Below are 19,362 nucleotides of genomic sequence, written 5' to 3'. Positions count from 1 at the left end.
GGAGTGAAGGGGAGGAGGGAGTGAAGGGGAGGAGGGAGTAAAGAGAGGAGGGAGTGAAGGGAGGACAGAGTGAAGGGAGGAGGGAGTGAAGGAAGGAGAGAGAAGAGGCAGAGAATAGAAAGGAGAGAGGAGGGGAGAGATAGAGAAGGTAAGAACAGGTAAGACAAAAAGTTTCTGTAAGAATGTGTGTGTGTGTGTGCATGTGCGTGTGTGTGTGTTTTCTTTTCACTTGCCTTTTTAAAGATTCAGTGATGAACATATAACTTTAAGAAAAGGAAATAATTCTTTAAGTTACACAAGAGGTTCTGTATGTACCATTACGTATGCATACTATGATTAACTAATGCTTAATCAATTTGTCAATGTGAAGTTAGAATTTAGAAATAGGCATATAATAACAAAGTTTACTTATTTTTCTAATTTGCCATATTATAACTAATTTGAAAAAGTAGCATATAATTGAATATACTACCAGAAGCATAAACAACAATAATCAAAATGGATAAAATGAACAAAACCTTTTATCCTTTAAAGTATACAATAAAGAAAGTAGCATATAGTCTACATAATTTCTGCAAGTCAAATATCTGCTAGGTGGTTTTAATATCAGACATATAAAAGACTTCTAACAAAAACCAAATTATAAAATTACAAGAGATGAGTAAAAATTTATCCAAAATAGAAATTACACAAATATTTGCTGGGTGGTGGTGGCACACACCTTTAATCCTAGCACTTGGGAGGCAAAGGTGGGTGGATTTCTGAGTTTAAGGCCAACCTGGTCTGTCCTGGTGAGTTCCAGGACAGGGCTATACAGAGAAACCATCTTGAAAAACCAAAAAAAAAAAAAAAAGGGGGAAGAAATTACACAAATACCAGTAAGCACATGAAATGATCACTATAACATAGGAAAATACAATTTAAAACTACAGCTAGATTCCATTTTATACCCAATAGAATGGCTGTAATAACGACACACTAAACAGATAAAAATTGTTGCAAATGTATAGAAAATTGCAACCCTCGTGTTCTGCTAGTGGGAACATAAATTCGTGAATATATTTTGGAAAATAATCAGTAAGATGTTTAAAATATTAAGCATAAAGTTACTGCATGACTTACCCATTCCACTCCCAAGTATACACCCCAAAGAACAAAAACATACTTCTACATAAAAACTCATACTACATGATATTCACATGAATATCATTTACAACAGGCAAATGGTTACAAAAACAATACCTGTCAAGTAAAAAATTAACAACATATATATCCCTAAAACAAGTGGTATACCATGTGATAATAGGGGCAACCTTTTGAACCATTGTGCTATATGAACAAGGCCAGTCACAAAACATTGAATTGTTTCATTTGTATAAAGCAATACCATAAAGGCTGAAGTAGATTAACAGTTGCCTAGAACAAGAGATGGGAGGCAAAATATATAGCTTGTTTCTCTGCCACTGTGGTAAAACACTGACTAAAAGCAACTGGGGGAAGAAAAGCTTACACTTATGCATCACTGCCTTTATCGCAGATGGAAGTTAGGGCAGTAACTTAAACAGGAACATAAAGACAGAAAATGAAGCAGAGGCCATGAGGAGAAAGATGCTTATTGGTTTGATCTCTATTGCTTACTGGATTTCTTTTCTTATATATTGTAAGATCACCTACTCAGGAATGACATTGCTTATAATGGGCTTGCTTCTTCCACATGAATCATTAATCGAAAAACAAAAACAAAAAACGAAACAAAACAAACAAAAACAAAACCCATGAACTTGCTTATGGGCCAGTCTGATGAAGGCAGTTTCTCAGTGTAGGCTCTTCCCAGGAAGCTCGATCTGCTTCAAGTAGACAAGGCCCTTGAAACAGATCAGCAGATAGGCATGAGAAAGCTGAGGAATAATTACTAATGGCCAAGCAGTTTCTTTTTTGTATGAATAAAGGTTCCTACATTTATTTTAGTGATATTTAACAAAATTTAAATATGAGTTAAATTCATTATTTCATATATTGTAAATGGGTAAATTGTTTGGTGTGTAAATTCTACCTTAATAAAGCTATAAGTTAGAAGAGCAGAGTGGAGGGTTGAGAAATCAGTGTTGGTATTGGAATGTTTTTGTAAATGAGATATGCTTGTAGAACTGGTGAAATTCCATGGTGACCTTCAAACTCTAACCCTTTTCACATGTGCAAATGCCTTGACGGCTCCTGACAATGATGTCAGAGTGTGTGAGCAGCTCATGGGAACAGCTAATGACTGCTGACAAGCAACATGAATGTTATATATTGTTTATTTCCTGTCTCTCAAAGCCAGAAACTTATATTTTGGAACTACTATGAATTCTAAGGGGAAAATGGCATTGTGATATTACATTGTATAGAATTAAGAAATGTTCATTGGCAGTGAGAGGACATGAGCATTTCTAAACTTCAAATGCAACAAGCAAGGCTACAATGAAAAATAGAAAAGGAAATAGGAAACAGGAAGTAGGAAATGGAAGGGAAGGGAAGGGAAGGGAAGGAAAAAAGTCCTGCTCATCTTAGGAGATAGCATAAAACAAAGGGTGTAATTTACAGTCAAGTACCAATGTGCTCTGAAAAAGCAGCCTCAGTGCCTTTCTATGAAGCACAAATATCGCTGTAACTACACCAAAACCAAGAAAGATAGTACTAATTGCCCCAGGAAGCTGCTTATATCCTGCATGAATGTGTCCTTTTAAGAGACTCCCTAGCAAAGCCAAGTGAAACAATTGTTTTTGAATTTCTGAGCAATATTTTCATTATCAATAAGAAATATATTTGAAACCAAAAGAATAAGGAAGACAGGAAACATCCTGGCCTTGCAATTTTATAGTATCGATGCTCCTGGGTTACTGACAGGCATGCATGAAAGCTTACAGATGGAAACCTCTGTGCTTTCAGGAAATTCACTCTGTGTAGTGATAAATCATCTCCTAGAAAACTGAGGCCAGAACACTTTCAAGCATAGCCTCAAGGACGGAGGAAAGGGAGAAGACAGGCACAGGTTGTTCCTGTCTTCAGACTAGGCAACTGAAAATATGTACTGCGGACAAGTGCCATTCAAAGACATCTCCTATGTGGTATATACACATTACCATGCTGCTCTTTTAAAAATAATTATTCAGTTTATTTGAGGGGGTTCTCCCTTTCTCTAGAGCTTTATATCCTTTCTTGTGGTTCTTTGTTCATCTTGCTTTATCAGACAGCATCACAAAGACCCAAATTCAATACTTTTCACTTCTCAGGGAAATAAACATGTCCTTTACTGAGCCATGATTGTCATTCTGACAAAGACTAAATATTTGCAAGCATACCAACTTGATTCTCCAAGGTTTTCCCCTAAACGTATAAAGAACATTTATCTCTTAGAGATAAAGAACTTCTATGAGGTTCTGGACAGATGGTAGATTCCTGCAGGTATCATCTGCTATGAGCCATGACACATAAGACACAAAGTACACCTTCTTGTGATCTTCAATATCTAAATCATTTAATAGCTCCTCACAATGTGTACAAAGAAGTCCTTTTTGTCTTATTGAAAGCCTTTTGATAGATGTTTGTCATTCATTACCTCAAAATGACTTCTATACATTCCAGGACCAGCAGATGGCTTAGGAGGTAGTTGGTGTCAAGTTTGATGACCTAAGTTCAACACATTAAAACTATATGGTGGAAAGAGAGGACTGACTTACAAGTTGTCCTCTGACTTCCATACATTAGTACACAGCAATGTGTGCATGCATGTGCATATGTGCACATATATACACACAAAGACACAAATGTAATTTTAAAATGCATTCCAGCCCACAGAGCTTAGTAGAAAAAAATAATACACCAGAGACTAGAAGCATCTATATAATTTTTAAAGATGAAAATAGGTAACAGGAGCAAGCCAGTGAAAACTCCAGCATGAATGTGGAAGGGGCTTATGAAGTCTCTGCTCTCTCTGAGAAGTTATTGGTAATCCACAGCTGCTGGAGAAGAGAGAGTCAATATTCAGGATGACCATCCCTAAAAGATGACCCATGTTTAGTAGATGGTCTCCTGTGCACATATAGTCATATAAGACAGTACTGGATGGCCTCAGTGGCCATTAAATCTATAAATAAGAGCACATGAAGTTGGGGGGGGGATAGTGGGAAGAGGAGGATATACAGGAGGGAGATTTAATCAAAACACATTACATGCATGTATAATAAGAATGCTAATGTTTTTAAAAGAAGTAATTCTGCATCAGGAAGACAAGGTTAAACTTCAGTTTGGGATAAACATAGTTTCCATAGTTTTCCATGCAATCACCTAGTCTGGTGAGTCAGTTCTGGAATTCTCCTCATTGTCTGACCTCCTTTTCCCCAAGTTTGTTTATATATGACCAACCTTTAAGGCACCGATACCTACTGTGAATCCCCAATGGCATGAGCAGAGTCCTTCTCTGTGGCATTTGATCCGGGCTTCTCAACTGTGGATATTTTCCCATCTCCCAGTTAAATACGAAATTTGTTTATTAATGCCATTTTAAACTATTTTTTACCTTTGCTGTCTGAAAAACTGCAAAGTACAACAAATTGAAGTAGAGATTTAAAATCTTTATGCCTTTTCCCTTTTAGTGTGGGGAGGATGTAGGTAGGTTCACTCTATGACTCGGAATTCAAGGTTCATATCCTGTTCCTGAGTTTGGGAGGCAAAGTATTTCTATTTGCATTGTCCAAAAACCTTGGTGTCACCAAGAACAAACAATGAAGCTCCCCAGAGCTGCAGGCGAGGAAAACAGAGGCTCGCCCTCACCCTTGCTCACCATGCATTCCTGTGGAAAACTGAGATTCAGCAGGGAATGGAGTTGTTGACCAGATTGGTCCAGAACTTGCCATGAAATAAAACTACTCCAAGGCCTTACTTTAATTCTCTACTTATAATTTTTATCTTCATTTAAACATAGCGGTGTATATAATACAAACCAGATAAGATCTACCAAAAATTAAAATTGCTGATTTTTTCAAGAGCATAACACATATTAATAACAGTGATTAATTCATTGTTTCTAGTAAGCAATTTAAGAGATCAAATTATCCATTTTGGTAATCAGGCACTTAAAAGGATAGTTCCTAACACAAACCATGGTAGGTTAGTAAAAGTTGTTTTTATAAGTATTTAAAGGTTTTGTTTTCTTTTTTTTCCCTTGAAATGTCATGATCTCATTTCCATTTAGGCTTTATGAAAATGAACTTTAAAGGAAATATTGAGCCAGATTCTCCAGCTTTTGAACTCTGCAGGAGTTCAACTGGATGAAAACACTGATAATAAGGTGGCTCTTAATTCTTAAAAAGATTCTCCTATCACTATCACTGAACAAATTAATCTCTGGTTTAGCTGAGTTACACTGAATAAAAATTGATAGCTTCCTTGAAACAAAGCCTGACTTCTATTTCTAAGAAGGTGTATTCATCAGGAGGAGCCCCTCTCCAGTCTGGTTGATTTGTCTTCTGTGTACACTGTTCTGCTCTACTCTGCCTTCCTCTGAGACTGTATATTAACTGTGTATTCCTTCCTTAATCAATCACGGGTCCCCAAGTACACTGAACTGTATACCACAGGAGAAGCATCATATAGAGCTGTGTTTAAAGTGTAGTATTCTCTGCACTGTCCATTGAACATGGCACATAATTCTCATTCAGTTTTTTGAAATGTTGAATTAAAGTTAACATATTATACTCTGCTAATTTTTCCTTACAAGATTAAATTCTTAAGGATAACATAGTGTATAATTTATCTTCCTATCTTCATTGTCCTGTTCATTGCATTGAACAAATTAGAAACTTGGTGAATTGATCTGTTAGTAATTAACTTCACAAACATAGTATGTTTATAGCACCCTGAGGACACTGTTTGTGAGTACGTTTTGCTTGTTCATCACTTCTGGTCAAGGCACTGAAAGAAAAAAAAACTCTAAAGGAATGCAATACAAACATGAGAGATTTATACTTGGTCAGAGATAACATGTTCTTTTTATATATCATTAATGTCCCACAGTACTAAACATTTAACCAAGATTATTTAATTTTGTTTAATAAAATTTTATGAAACAGTTTTTATTATCTATACCTTCTTCCCAATATTTGGTCTTCATTAAATTTTTAGTACAGATGTAATAAAGGTATACTAAGAAAGTTCCCATATCCTGTCTTATAGTATCCTCTGCACTGTCTCCATATTTTTATGGATTATATATATGTATATATATATATGCATTTATTTTTTATTGGATATTTTATTTATTTACATTTCAAATGCTATCCCCTTTCCAAGTATCCCCACCAGAAACTCCCTACCCCATTCCCCCTCCCTCTGCTTCTATGGAGGTGCTCCCCCACCCACTCACCCCCTCTAACCTCTGATGCTCAAAACATTTAGAGTAAAGTCATTTAGTAGGCTCCAGGCAGTATGACTGTTTTCCTTACAAAGGAGTAGATTTTGGACATTTATCTGAAGACATGAGGAGAAACCTGTGAAAAGGCTGCCTCTGGAGGGTGATACCTCTACAAATTTCAAATTGCTGAGAATACCCACCAGCATGCTGACAAACACTAGACAAGAAAGCACAGAATAGATTCTCACTCACAGACCTTGGGAAAAAACCAAGTCAACTAAAACCTTGATGTCAGACTTGCAGCATTTAGAAGTATAACGATAAATGTTGGGTGCCTAATCCATTCAGTTGATAGTACTAGGTGATGGCAGCCTCTGCAAACACGAGTAGGAAGGAAAGATTTTGGAGCAGAGGGAGTAGCCTGAGTGCTTGAAATAAACTTAAAATTTTAAGATGAGGGTTGGAAGTGTAACTCGGTACCTCAGAGAATTTGCTTAGCGTGCTGCATTAGGAAAGAGTTCAAACCCAGCAATAAACACACACACACACACACACACACACACACACACACACACACACACACACACATGCTGTGCCTACTTCATAAGAGAGGAATGTTAGATGTAAGAAGGAAAGGGCTACCCTATTACACACTGGACAGAAATTGAAAGGTGTTAAGTGCCTTAGTGCTGATGTGGCTGCTAAGAGTGTTACTGTTCACTTATTAAAGAGTCGTTCTGTATCGTGCACTACTTATCACTGAAGACACAGAAAGTCCTCACAGGGGTGATGGCTATGGCCATTGATAAGACACTTGGAGGTCAGACTGACATTAAATCAGAGCATTTAAATTAGAGCAGGTTGAGCTCCTGCTGTGGATTGTTCTGGGTTATTTGTGTTAATTCTGTTCCCAAAATCACATGGAAACCTGCATATCTGTACACCACTACAAGCTCCCTAATGTAAGAAGGCTTCCCTAATCCATTGAAAACATGAGTTTGTTAAAAAAGACCAGCCTCCCCAAATAACACGTAACTCCTAGCAGACTGCTTTTGAACTCAAACCTGAATAATGGCTTTCATAGTCTCTACTCTGAAAACAACCCTGCACGTTTTGAACCCAACAGTTTTCTTACTCATTGAAGCTAATTCTTTATAAATAATCTTATATATTAAATAGATTTGCTACAGATTCTTATCCTCAGGAGAACTCTAATATACCTCATTGTCCCAGTGAGAATAACTGAGTATCAGAAAGATTAAGTGCCTAAGAACACACGTTAATAAGTCACAGAATGAGGATTCCAGCTAAGCCCAATTCCAAAGTACACATTTCTTCCGCTACATGCTGGTACCTAAGAACTGACAGAGAGACTAGATATAAGGTGTAATGTGAGACATTTCTAAGAGTACGGAGAGATGAAGCATGGAACTCAAAAATTGTCAGGCACAATCAATACAAGCATAATCTACCTTCAGTGGCTTGGAAACCTTCAACCCCAACATCTGCCACTCTCCAGACATACCCCACAAAACTTTGATCTGAAATGTAAATTTAAAGTGACTGGTATTTTTTTAGGAATAAAAGTTAGGAATAAAGAATTACATATTCTCAAATGTATTATATGATAATTTTAGTTCCATAATAGTCCTACAAATAGGAAAATTTCACTGGACATCTCTTTTTGGTGAATATTGAAGCTTATTGTAATATTTACTGTGTTCTCTACTTTACGTAGGTGAGCATGTCCCTACAGCACACATGAGCCACTCTTATTTAACAGCTTAGCATGTCTACAGGACATCTGTTGTCACAAGGTCACAGCACAACCCAGAGCTACAAAACACCTAGGAAGTGATAAGTAACCAGCCATAGGTGACATTATTATGGTTTTTAAATAAAGTGGTTATATTCACTCTAAGGTACACTGATTATGAGATTCACTGTTAAACCAATTTTGCCTTGTCAAAAATTTACATGACATACTGATTTAGAAATTAAAATTATATAATCATTTACACAAGTACTTATAACTTTTGGTACCATAATAAAAGTTTTAGCTTAAGCCCTTTTTATACACAAGTAAAAATTAGTTTTCTGAATCACTCTTGGCCTTTCAAATCTATGAATAGTTTACAGTGTAAATCTGCCTTCGGAACACCTTCACTTCTGGGACAGGTGTATAATTTCACGGTAAGGGAGGGTACTAAACTTGGTGAATGTCTGTTGTAATTATAATGCCTGACATGCCAGACAAGCATCCAAGTATATGTTACCTGTTACTTCCAAAACTGGATCACAAAGCACTCTTTCTCAAGGAATAGCAAGCAATCAAAGTTAAAAGTCAACATTTAGGGTGAAATTAATGCCAAAAAAATCAGCTGAAGTCACAGCTGATACAGGAAATATGCAACTTTTATGGATTGCTTTATATCTATATTATAATTTATTTCTGGATCTGATGGCCAAAAAAAGTTAAAAAAAAATTATAAGACACTTCAATTTCAGAAATATACAATTGTGTAAAACACAGAAAAAAGGAATCAAGAAAATAGTGCTTAAAATATTTTATAAATATTTTATTTTGGACTTTATATCTTTTTATTTGTGGAAAAGAAATTCTTTTCTTGCCATACATATGTGTGTACCTTAGAAATTCCTGAAGTGTTTAAATTCCATGAAGACTTACTGTTAAAAGCCCTTTCTAAAAGAACTGTAGATACTACCATATGAAGAAAATCCAAAATTTGTATATATAAAGTGACAAGCATCAAATTGAAGAACCATCTATCAGATGTCTCTACCTCTTCCTACAACCTTAGCAGGTGGATAAGAAGTAAGTAAGGCCAATAGATCAAGATCAGATGCCATGAATGATGAGAACGAGTGCTGGGTGGAAATGGCAGCATAGATGCCACAGACGGTGTGAAATGCTTAGAGAGCGAAGGACGTCGGTCAGGAGGTGAAAACTCAAACAAAGGCCCAGCCTGGTATTCTAGAGAGAAAATAAAAAGTAGGAAAGTGGCTTTCGGAGGGAAGCAAAAGACACTAGCTGGTACTTGGCTACCTTAATCAGGACAGGAAGCACAGCCGTAATCACATTATTGTCACTGAGCTGTTACTGTGTAACAATGTTTAGCTACTGCCATGTATTCTGGCCTACTATATTGTCTGTGGTTTGTTTTTTTTTAATTAAACACTGAGAGTAAAATATAAGAATATCCTTATTTTGAGGAAAGTTCCATTCTGCCTCTTGTGGATGTTATAAAGACTTACAATAAGAAACAGACTGAATAAACAGGGGCCAGAGAGATGGCTCAGTGCTTAAGAGCTGCTCTTCTAGAGGACCTCACCTCAGTCTTCAGCATCTTCATGATGTCTCCCAACTATCTGCAACTCCAGACTATTCAACACCCTCTTCTGGCTTCCACTGTCAGAATGTGCACATAGTGCACAAACATACAAACTGGAAAAACTTGTGTACACATAAAATAAAGTAAATTTTTGTCGCTGTTAAAGAAACAAGCCCTTCCAAAAGGCTGATGGCTTGTTTAATGTTGTCTATAAACAAGGGCAGTAAAAAATTATTTCAGAGACAAGAAAACTTAAAGAATATAAAAAGCCACGTGAAATAATTTATCAATTCTACTCTAGGTGTGTGATATATTGACTAAAATTGTATATCCAGATTTACAACAAGCTAGAGATACATCTGACATCACATCTATTAGCTTGGTGAGTACTAAACTGTAGTCCACTAAAACCATATATTTTTTAATTTTTTTGAAAATTTTCTTTTCATTTTTTATTAGATATTTTATCTATATTTCAAATGTTCACCCTTTCCCAGTTTCCCCTCAGGAAAAAACCCTTATTCCCTTCCCGCTCCTCCTGCTCACCAACCCACCCTCTCCTGCTTCCTGGCCCTAGCATTCCCCTACACTGGGACAAAGAGCCTTCACAGGGCCAAGGTCCTCACCTCCCATTGATGACCAACTGGGCCATCCTCTGCTATGCATATGCAGCTGGAGCCATGAGTCCCATCATGTGTACTTTTGGGTTGGTGGTTTAATCCCTGGAAGCTCTGAGGGTACTAGTTAGTTCATATTGTTGTTCTTCCTATGGGGTTGCAAACCCCTTCAGCTCCTTGGGTCCTTTCTCTACCTCTGTCATTGGGGATCCTGTGCTCAATCCAATGGATGGCTGTGAGCCTCCACTTCTCTATTAGTTGGGCACTGGCAGAGCCTATTCAGGGCTCTATATCAGGCTCCTGTCAGCAAGCACTTGCTGGCATCCACAGTAATGTCTGGGTTTGGTGATGGTATATGGGAAGGATTTCCAGGTGGGGAAATCCTCTTTAGTTCCTCTTTCTCCCCAACCTCACCAGCATCTACTGTCACCTGAGTTTTGATCTTAGCCATTCTGACTGGTGTGAGGTAGAATCTTAGGGTTGTTTTGATTTGCATTTCCCTGATGACTAAGGATGTTGAACATTTCTTTAGGTGTGCTCAGCCATTCAGTAAGAAAAAGAAGAAAAAGGCTGAGAAAGCTATTAAACAACATCCTTCACAATAGTCACAAATAATATAAAATACCTTGAGTTACTCTAACTAATCAAGTGAAAGATCTGTATGACTAGAACTTTAAGTTTCTGTAGAAAGAAATCAAAGAAGATCTCAGAAGATGGAAAGATCTCCCATGCTCATGGATTGGCAGGATTAATATAGTAAAAATGGCCATCTTGCCGAAAAAAATGTACAGATTCAATATACTCCTTATCAAAATTCCAACTCAATTCTTCACAGAGCTGGAAAGAGCAATTTGCAAATTCATCTGGAATAACAAAAAACCTATGATAGCGAAAGCTATTCTCAACAATAAAAGAACTTCTGGTGGAATCACCATCCCAGACCTTAAGCTGTACTACAGAGCAATTGTGATAAAAACTGCATGGTATTGGTATAATGACAGGTAGGTAGATCAATGGAACAGAATTGAAGTCCCAGAAATGAATCCACACACCTAAGGTCACTTGATCTTTGACAAAGGAGCTAAAACCATTCAGTGGAAAAAAGACAGCATTTTCAACAAATGGTGCTGGGTCAACTGTTGGTTAGCATGCAGAAGAATGCAAATCGATCCATTCCTATCTCCTTGTACAAAGCTCAAGTCCAAGTGGATCAAGGACCTCCACATAAAACCAGATACACTGAAACTAATAGAAAAGAAAGTGGGGAAGAGCCTCGAGCACATGGGCACAGGGGAAAATTTCCTGAACAGAACACCAACAGCTTATGATCTAAGATCAAGAATTCTCAAATGGGACCACATAAAATTGCAAAGCTTCTGTAAGCAAAGGACACTGTCAATAGGACAAAACAGCAACCAACAGATTGGGAAAAGGTCTTTACCAATCCTACATCTGATAGAGGGCTAATAGCCAATATATACAAAGAACTCAAGAAGTTAGATTCCAGAGAACCAAATAACCCTATTAAAAGTGGGATACAGAGCTAAATACATTTCTTATATGGGCAATTATCAAAGAAAGATCAAAACTTCACTGAGATAATGTATATAATCTCTTGAGTGTACTTAATAAGGGATAGAAGACAGAGGCAAAACTACAGAATTCAGAAACTACCTAAGAGAAAAAATTCAAATTACCTTATGCTAACAACACAGGTGAAAGATTTCATTAATTTTTCAAAACATTAAATAATTTTTGTTTTCAAGGAAGTCCATTTAAACTGTAATATTTTATTATATATTAACTACTTTACACAGGCAATGATTTTATGAGTCAACATTAATGCCTAGTCTAATTAAACTAAGTAATATAATTATAGAATCTATAAGTGAATGTGATAGCCATTTTATTACAAAGAAAAAAGGTATTATTAAATATATTAGAGTGAAACTTTAGGCAGAATAAACAGAAATTTTAATAAATTCTTATATAGACTCTAAGACTGTTAGAAACCTGGCAAGTTTGTAGCAAGGTGATCTATTTCTGTATCTTTATTGTTAATTTACTGAGGAGGAGAAGGAAGAAGAGGAAGAGGAGGAAAAGGAGGAAGAGGAGGAAGAGGAGGAGGACGAGGATGATGAGGAGGAGGAGGAAGAGGAGGAGGATGAGAAGGAGGAGGTGGGGGAGGAGAAAGAGGATATTGTTAGCCCAATGAAGACCTGTTGGGTTATCCAAGTGTGCTTTATTATTGAATTAATGATTTTAGATATAAGTCAGCAAAAAAGAATTACCTGAGCATTTGTTAAAGGATATCATAGAAGTTATTCTTTGCCATAAACTTAATTACCAGGTCTATGTGGGACTTAGGACTTGGCATATTTAATATATTTTACATGTTATATGTGTGTTATATTCCACAGAGAACCTATATAAATACTTAGTATTTATCAAAGTAAAGAAAAGCTATAGAAATGGCTGTTGGGTGTGAAGAAGAATGCTCTAATTTCAAGAATCTCCTCATCCTGTTTTAATATTGATTTATAAAATCATTGACTATGTAAAGTAGTTGATATATAATAAAATATTACAACTTACAACTGGGATCCATCTTAACACACCACTAACACTGGACAAGTCTCCATTAAGTGCAGAGCCCTGGCAGCTGTTTTACTAATAAATCTAAGTTCACTGGACTGTGTCTCATGTCACTCTGCAGAAGCAGTGGTCACAATGGTGACAAAAGGAGAGTGAAACCAGGGGCAACTGCTTCTGCTCCCCTTCTGTGCCATCAAACACCTGGGTCTCCAGGGCCCTGATGACATGTGGGCCAACAAGTCACCACTCCATACTTCAAGGAATCCATAGGCTGAGTTAAGGACTAACACATTATACATTTCTAAATGAAATTACCTTGTGCTAACAACACAGGTGAAAGATTTCATTAATTTTTCAAAACATTAAATAATTTTTGTTTACAAGGAAGTCCATTTAAACTGTAATATTTTATTATATATTAACTACTTTACACAGGCAATGATTTTATGAGTCAACATTAATGCCTAGTCTAATTAAACTAAGTAATATAATTATAGAATCTATAAATGATGTGATAGCCATTTTATTACAAAGAAAAAAGGTATTATTAAATATATTAGAGTGAAACTTTAGGCAGAATAAACAGAAATTTTAATAAATTCTTATATAGACTCTAAGACTGTTAACTGTTAGAAACCTGGCAAGTATAGAGGTTCACTGGTAATGCTAAATAAATGTGCATACACAGGCTTGCATGAATAAATAATTAACACATCACTAAAAGCCACATTTGTATTTCAAGGTTATTATCCTCACCTTAATGAGCTCATCTTATAGTGACTATCTGGCTCATCAAATTCTACTGCAAAAATCCTTGGTTCTGCTATTGGGATTGCTATCTCTGACCCTTAAATTCAACAGTTCTATAAACTCTTAATAGAGTGAATAATTTTTTTAGGTCTCATTGTAGTTATATACTTGATGCACTGAATTAAATTATGGGAATACCTAATATCTTACTCTATCACTGACACTGAGCCATAATGGGTTTTTAATTTTGTGTGTGTGTTTGTGTGTGCGTGTGTGTGTGTGAAAATGTGTGTGTGTGTGTGTGTGTGAGAGAGAGAGAGAGAGAGAGAGAAAGATACAGAGACTGATTTTTTATATACAGAAAACAGTGACTATGAAATGTCAGGTGAATGCAGTAGAAAAGCAAATGTGAGTTCTTAGATGGTAAATCTGTCTGAATTAGTGTTAGGAATCTTTTTGCTAATAAGTGCTTACTTGGGGCTGGGGTGCAGTTTAGTAGGAGAGTGTTTTAATATACACATGGGCCTGGGGTTTGGTCCTTAGCACTACCAAATAAAATATTAGTTCTGCCTAATTATTATTTGTTGAAAAACAGTATTGACAAGACAAAGAATTCATTCAAACAACTGTATAACCCACCTCAAACCAGCTGCATTTTCTGTGAAAGATGGCAGACTTGCATAGGCACCTACCCTCACACCAGGCCTCTGCCTCTAATAGAAGGACCCCACTTCATAGGATGTATTGCTTTTTCACTTTACTGCCCAAACCGACCCATCTAAGCCTTCTTTTTCCTCACTCTCACTTTCCACCTATAATTTACAAATATGATAATTTTACTTCCCAAGTATCTTTCAGATCTGCCATCTTTCTCTATCCCTTCTGTCAGTCTTTAAAAAAAAAAACTGCAACAATCTTTAAATAATCATATTTCTGCTTGCTTAAAATCTGTCACTTTTCACTAGTACTACAATAAAGCCCTAAGAAATGTATCAGGTCCCCAGTGATCTAGCTCCCCCAGCTCTGTCACATGCTTTCAGGACAAACTCAAGACCTTCTCTGAACCACTGCCGGTCTCTCCCTTGTTCTTCCTGTCATTCCTATCCACAGTCTGGTTTGCTTTCATCTTTCTCAGAACTCATGCCCATCCTCTTTTTCTGAATAATATTCACTGAAAGAAGACTCTGTGTATGAATACAGGAAACACTTCTCTATCAAACCTTCCTGAACAGCCACGAGTGTGGATTATGGACCTCTGTGGTTTGATATTATCAGTTTTAAGGTATTTATTCATTCAGAAGGCACCACCTTTCCTACCTTAATGCCAAGCATGGAGTACAGGGGTGGTGAAAAGAGAATGAATGAAAGTGCACTCCAAACATTGCTCTGAGTCATGACCTACAGAAAATATTGAGGAAATACCACTTTGACTTGGGGGAGAGAGCAGTTAATCTGATGATATCAGGAGATTATCTTCCAAGCTGAGAAGTCTAACAATGCTACAGACTTCAAAAATCTCCAAATCATTCCCTTACCCTAGAGCAGTGGTTCACGACCTTTCTATTGCTGTAACTCTTCAATAAAGTTTCTCATGTTATGGTGAACCTAAATCATAAGATAATTTTTGTTGCTATGTCATAACTCTAATTTTCCTACTGTTATGAATTGTATGGTGAAGAACTGATATGTAGGATTTCTGATATGCAACCCATGTGTAAGGGTCATTTGACCCTTGCAACACACAGGTTAAAACCACTGCCCTAGAACAAAGAGTCATAAAGTAGACTACTTTCTAAAGAGTTCATGATAAACATCATAAGGAAAATTTGAAGGAATACTGTATTAAAAATGTGTCAACAGTTGTTCCCCTCACTCATTTTATCAGAATGATTGTCCTACCATTTTGAGGGAATGCTAAATGTCATCAATATGCAATATAGATACATCTGTAGAGTTGATCACAATGGAGCCAATTTCAGCAAGAAAGAGTTATTATAATCATGTAATCCTAGGGTCCTGAAATGGTGTGAATACTAAGCAGGAAAGTAGTTTACAATTTCAAATAGCCATTAATGTCAAAAGATAATTAATTAATGGCTATACAGAAACTGACAATTTGACAAGCCTCATCTGAACTAACTACAGTATTCTTGCTAAAAGCCTAAGTTCTCCATGAAAAGGCCACTTTGTAATGCTAATTTTACAAAGAAAAACCTATATGCTGCATCCATTCTATTCGTAAGAGCTGAGGGAAAACTAGTAAAATAACATTTCCCTCAGTGATGATGAAAAAATGTGTTTATGAAATTCCTCTGCTAGTACCTCCAAACAAATGGACCTCTTTCATGGTTCTTGCCTGTTAAACTTAGTGCTTCGCAGAGACTTTGCTCTGAGGAAATGACAAGATGCATGAGGAAGAGAGGATCAAAATGGCCCAAATTGCTGCTGACTCAGAGGTGTGTTTAAAGTCTCAACAAACAATGTCTAAATGCATGCTAAATGGTTAACACCCTTCCCTTATGGTTTGGCAATCCTATACTTATCTATAGTGCTACCACAGTGAAATTACAGGTTCCTATGAAAGGACATTAACAGTAATAACATACTTTATGGTGATATTTACTTGTGGACCTCTTAAACAAGTTTTAACATTTAGGAATTATTTTCACAGTAAGTCCAACTTCCATAAAGAAAACGAAAAGCCTTGATTTCCCGTGTATCAGTATGTACTGAGTAGTATTTCATCATTACATCAAACAACATGTTGAGGAAGTTATTTTTAAGATAATAGCTTCCTCTGTTCTGAGGAACAAGGGATTGACTATTAACAGTATATTGTGTAGTAATGTGATATATGACCTTAGAAGAAACTTTAATAATTGTGACATCAACTAAAATAAATTTCACTGTATAGAGATCTTTATTATACATACATACACACATATATGTTACACATATAAAATGATAATTTCATCATGTCATGCACAAGAGGTGCTCTTAGAATTGTTCATTAAACAAAACTAACATGAACCTAACATAAATCCCAAGTTAAAAATTCTGAGTTGTGTAATATCCAGACATGATCAGTGAAAAGAAAATAAACAGAAGGGAGTCCTGAGGGGCTGGTACAGAGCCAACATTGGTCAGTGCTTGTATACTGTCCAAACAGAGGGTCTCTCCATCCTAGATGTGGCTTCTTCCAATTACAATTGCAGGAAAGCCAAATGATAACATGGAAAATTGGAGTTGTGGCCCCTGTATGGTATCCGTCAACTAAAAGGACAGCTATTCTGGGTTTTCTAAATACCATATCCTCAGATATAAAAAGTAGCCTTCAGATTTGGATAACCTAAGTTTTGGCAAATATAAGATAATGTCTGTGCATGGATCAGAAGCAGAATGGAAATGTTGACACCTGATTTGTTGGAACTGTTTATAGCCCAGTCAGTGAAGAACAAGCTTCACAAGCATGAAGACCTGAGTTCACTCCCAAGGATCTATATGAAAAGGTGTACAAGATGACACATGGTTGTAATCCCAGTGCTGGGAAGGCAGACACAGTAAGACTCCTAGGGTTCACTTGTAAGCAAATCAAAAATAACTGGTGAAGTTCAGGCCAATGAGAGACCTGTCTCAAAAGAGATGATGGTTCTCCTGAGGATAACCAAGTATAAGTATACCTTATACTGAACTCTATGGTCATATAAACATGCATTTGCATGCACATGCACATGTGTGCACATGCACACACACACACACACACACTAACAGGTACACATCAGGCATGATCTTTTTCTTAAAGCTATATAAAACTGTAAAGTTCAAACATTTCTCCAAATCAAAGGTTTTTAGGAATTCATTCCATTAATATGTCAATCATAGATTCTATGCAAATATATCACCAGTTGTTTTAAAACAACTTATTTCATAAATGTTATCATTACACTTTCAAGTTAATGCACATATTTTCCATGAAAGTAAAGAAATACTCAAAATTTTCATGGTAAAATTGTCTTTTGTGTTAGAACAATTCCAATGTCTTACAATTTTTTTACTTACTGAAAACTTACAAAAATAAAAAGTACATAAATTGTTATCAAACATGTTTTAGTTTCTCAGTAATATAATCTAAATAACTAAACTGATAATTAATATAATCCAAAACCAAGACCATAATAGTAGACACATAGAATTCAGCTTTTAAAAGTCTTTTATAACCCTAAACTTGATGGGATAGTATTCAGAATGTTAAATTCTAAGGCACTGAAGGAGATCTGATATGAGTGTATGGCTTTTGTCTAAGTATTTAGTAAGTCCATGTTTCATGAGACTATCCTCTACATTAACTTCTCAAGCATATGGCATGAATACAGGCTGATATTCACAAATGTGTAGCCAACAGAAACAAACTCACTGTCCTTTACAACGAGGACCAGTGCACTGCAAAGAATGCAAAAATGTAGACAACAGCAGCAGCAGCTAATAGGTCCTCAGTAAGCACAGGATATATTCCTCAACAGACTAGCCCATTGCATTCTGTGTCACATTAACAGCCTCCAAGTTTCAGCACTGAAGTCACACAGAAATGCCAAAGGACTTGTCTACTAAGCAGTAGATCTGCAACCTGAGTCCAGGCAATGGGAATCCAGAGCCCACTGCCCTGGACACTAGGCAGCACTGCCATGTCCAGTGGAGAAAAGGGTTTTACCCTTTGAAAATTGTAGTCCAGAGGGAAGTTTAGAACCACTGACTGGTACTTAGCTAAATGTCAGTTCCTATAAATAGTAAGAACTGAATTCTTAAAAGCACACCTATTCTCAAAGCAACTGATTATGAAATCATTTAGAGGACAGAAATGAGTGTTCTTAACAAGTTTCACAGCCATTATAATACATTTCCTTTCCAAATCAGCCTAAGAACACTAAAATGTATTAGGTGGGTTATAAAAATGGGAAATTTTTGAAACACTTTGATAGGTGAAAAATTTTTGAAGTTTCTTAATACTTAGTGGAGAAAACACACAAGAGATATTCATTCTCCTGAAAACTTGTCTTTTCAGACAGATTGACATTTAGGTTCCTCAATATGCTCTCATAAAAGCCTAAAATTTACGTCAATTGACATTCTGATTTTGTAAATAATAAGAAAATAGACCCAGGCCGATAAGCTATGTTCATAGATGAAGTAACAAAAGGTACCACAAATATTCATTCTAAAGAGTAAAGAAAGACCTTCTCTCCCAACCACCGGGAGGAGCTCTCTCCTGCAGAAGCACTTGCCCCTGCTTAGCCTTGAGCTCTAGACAAGCAGAAAAGGGAACATCAGAAGACTGAAGGCTGAGCCTTGCCTCCTTACCCACAGCACAAAGCACACTCAGAACAGAGTCGACACTTAGAATACTTCAGTGTGCTGATGCATTGGTGTGTGTGGGGGGGCGGTGGTGTCAACTGAGGACCCATGAGAAAGCTGTTCTTTTCATTCATTCACACTACAGGAGCAGAGTAGATGAAGCTCCACAGAGCACTTCAAATACAAAGTGCTTAATTCTTGCCTAGGTCTTCCAACTTAAATTCAATCTAATTATAAAATCCTATCAGATTGAGGGTTTTTGGTTTGGTTTGGTTTGGTTTGGTTTTTTTTTTTTTTTTTTTTTTTT

General features: G+C 36.5%; 1 protein-coding gene across 4 annotated transcripts in view; it reads right to left on the bottom strand.

The window, feature by feature from the left end:
- Cftr (CF transmembrane conductance regulator) overlaps positions 1 to 19,362 on the bottom strand; it is a 156,162-nt gene that overhangs the window by 135,512 nt on the left and 1,288 nt on the right. The gene's annotated exons all lie outside the window — the stretch shown is intronic.

The sequence above is a fragment of the Mastomys coucha genome, unplaced genomic scaffold (genome assembly GCF_008632895.1).
Source record: "Mastomys coucha isolate ucsf_1 unplaced genomic scaffold, UCSF_Mcou_1 pScaffold20, whole genome shotgun sequence".
NCBI lineage: Eukaryota > Metazoa > Chordata > Mammalia > Rodentia > Muridae > Mastomys > Mastomys coucha.
This window is presented reverse-complemented; position numbering and strand designations above follow the sequence as displayed.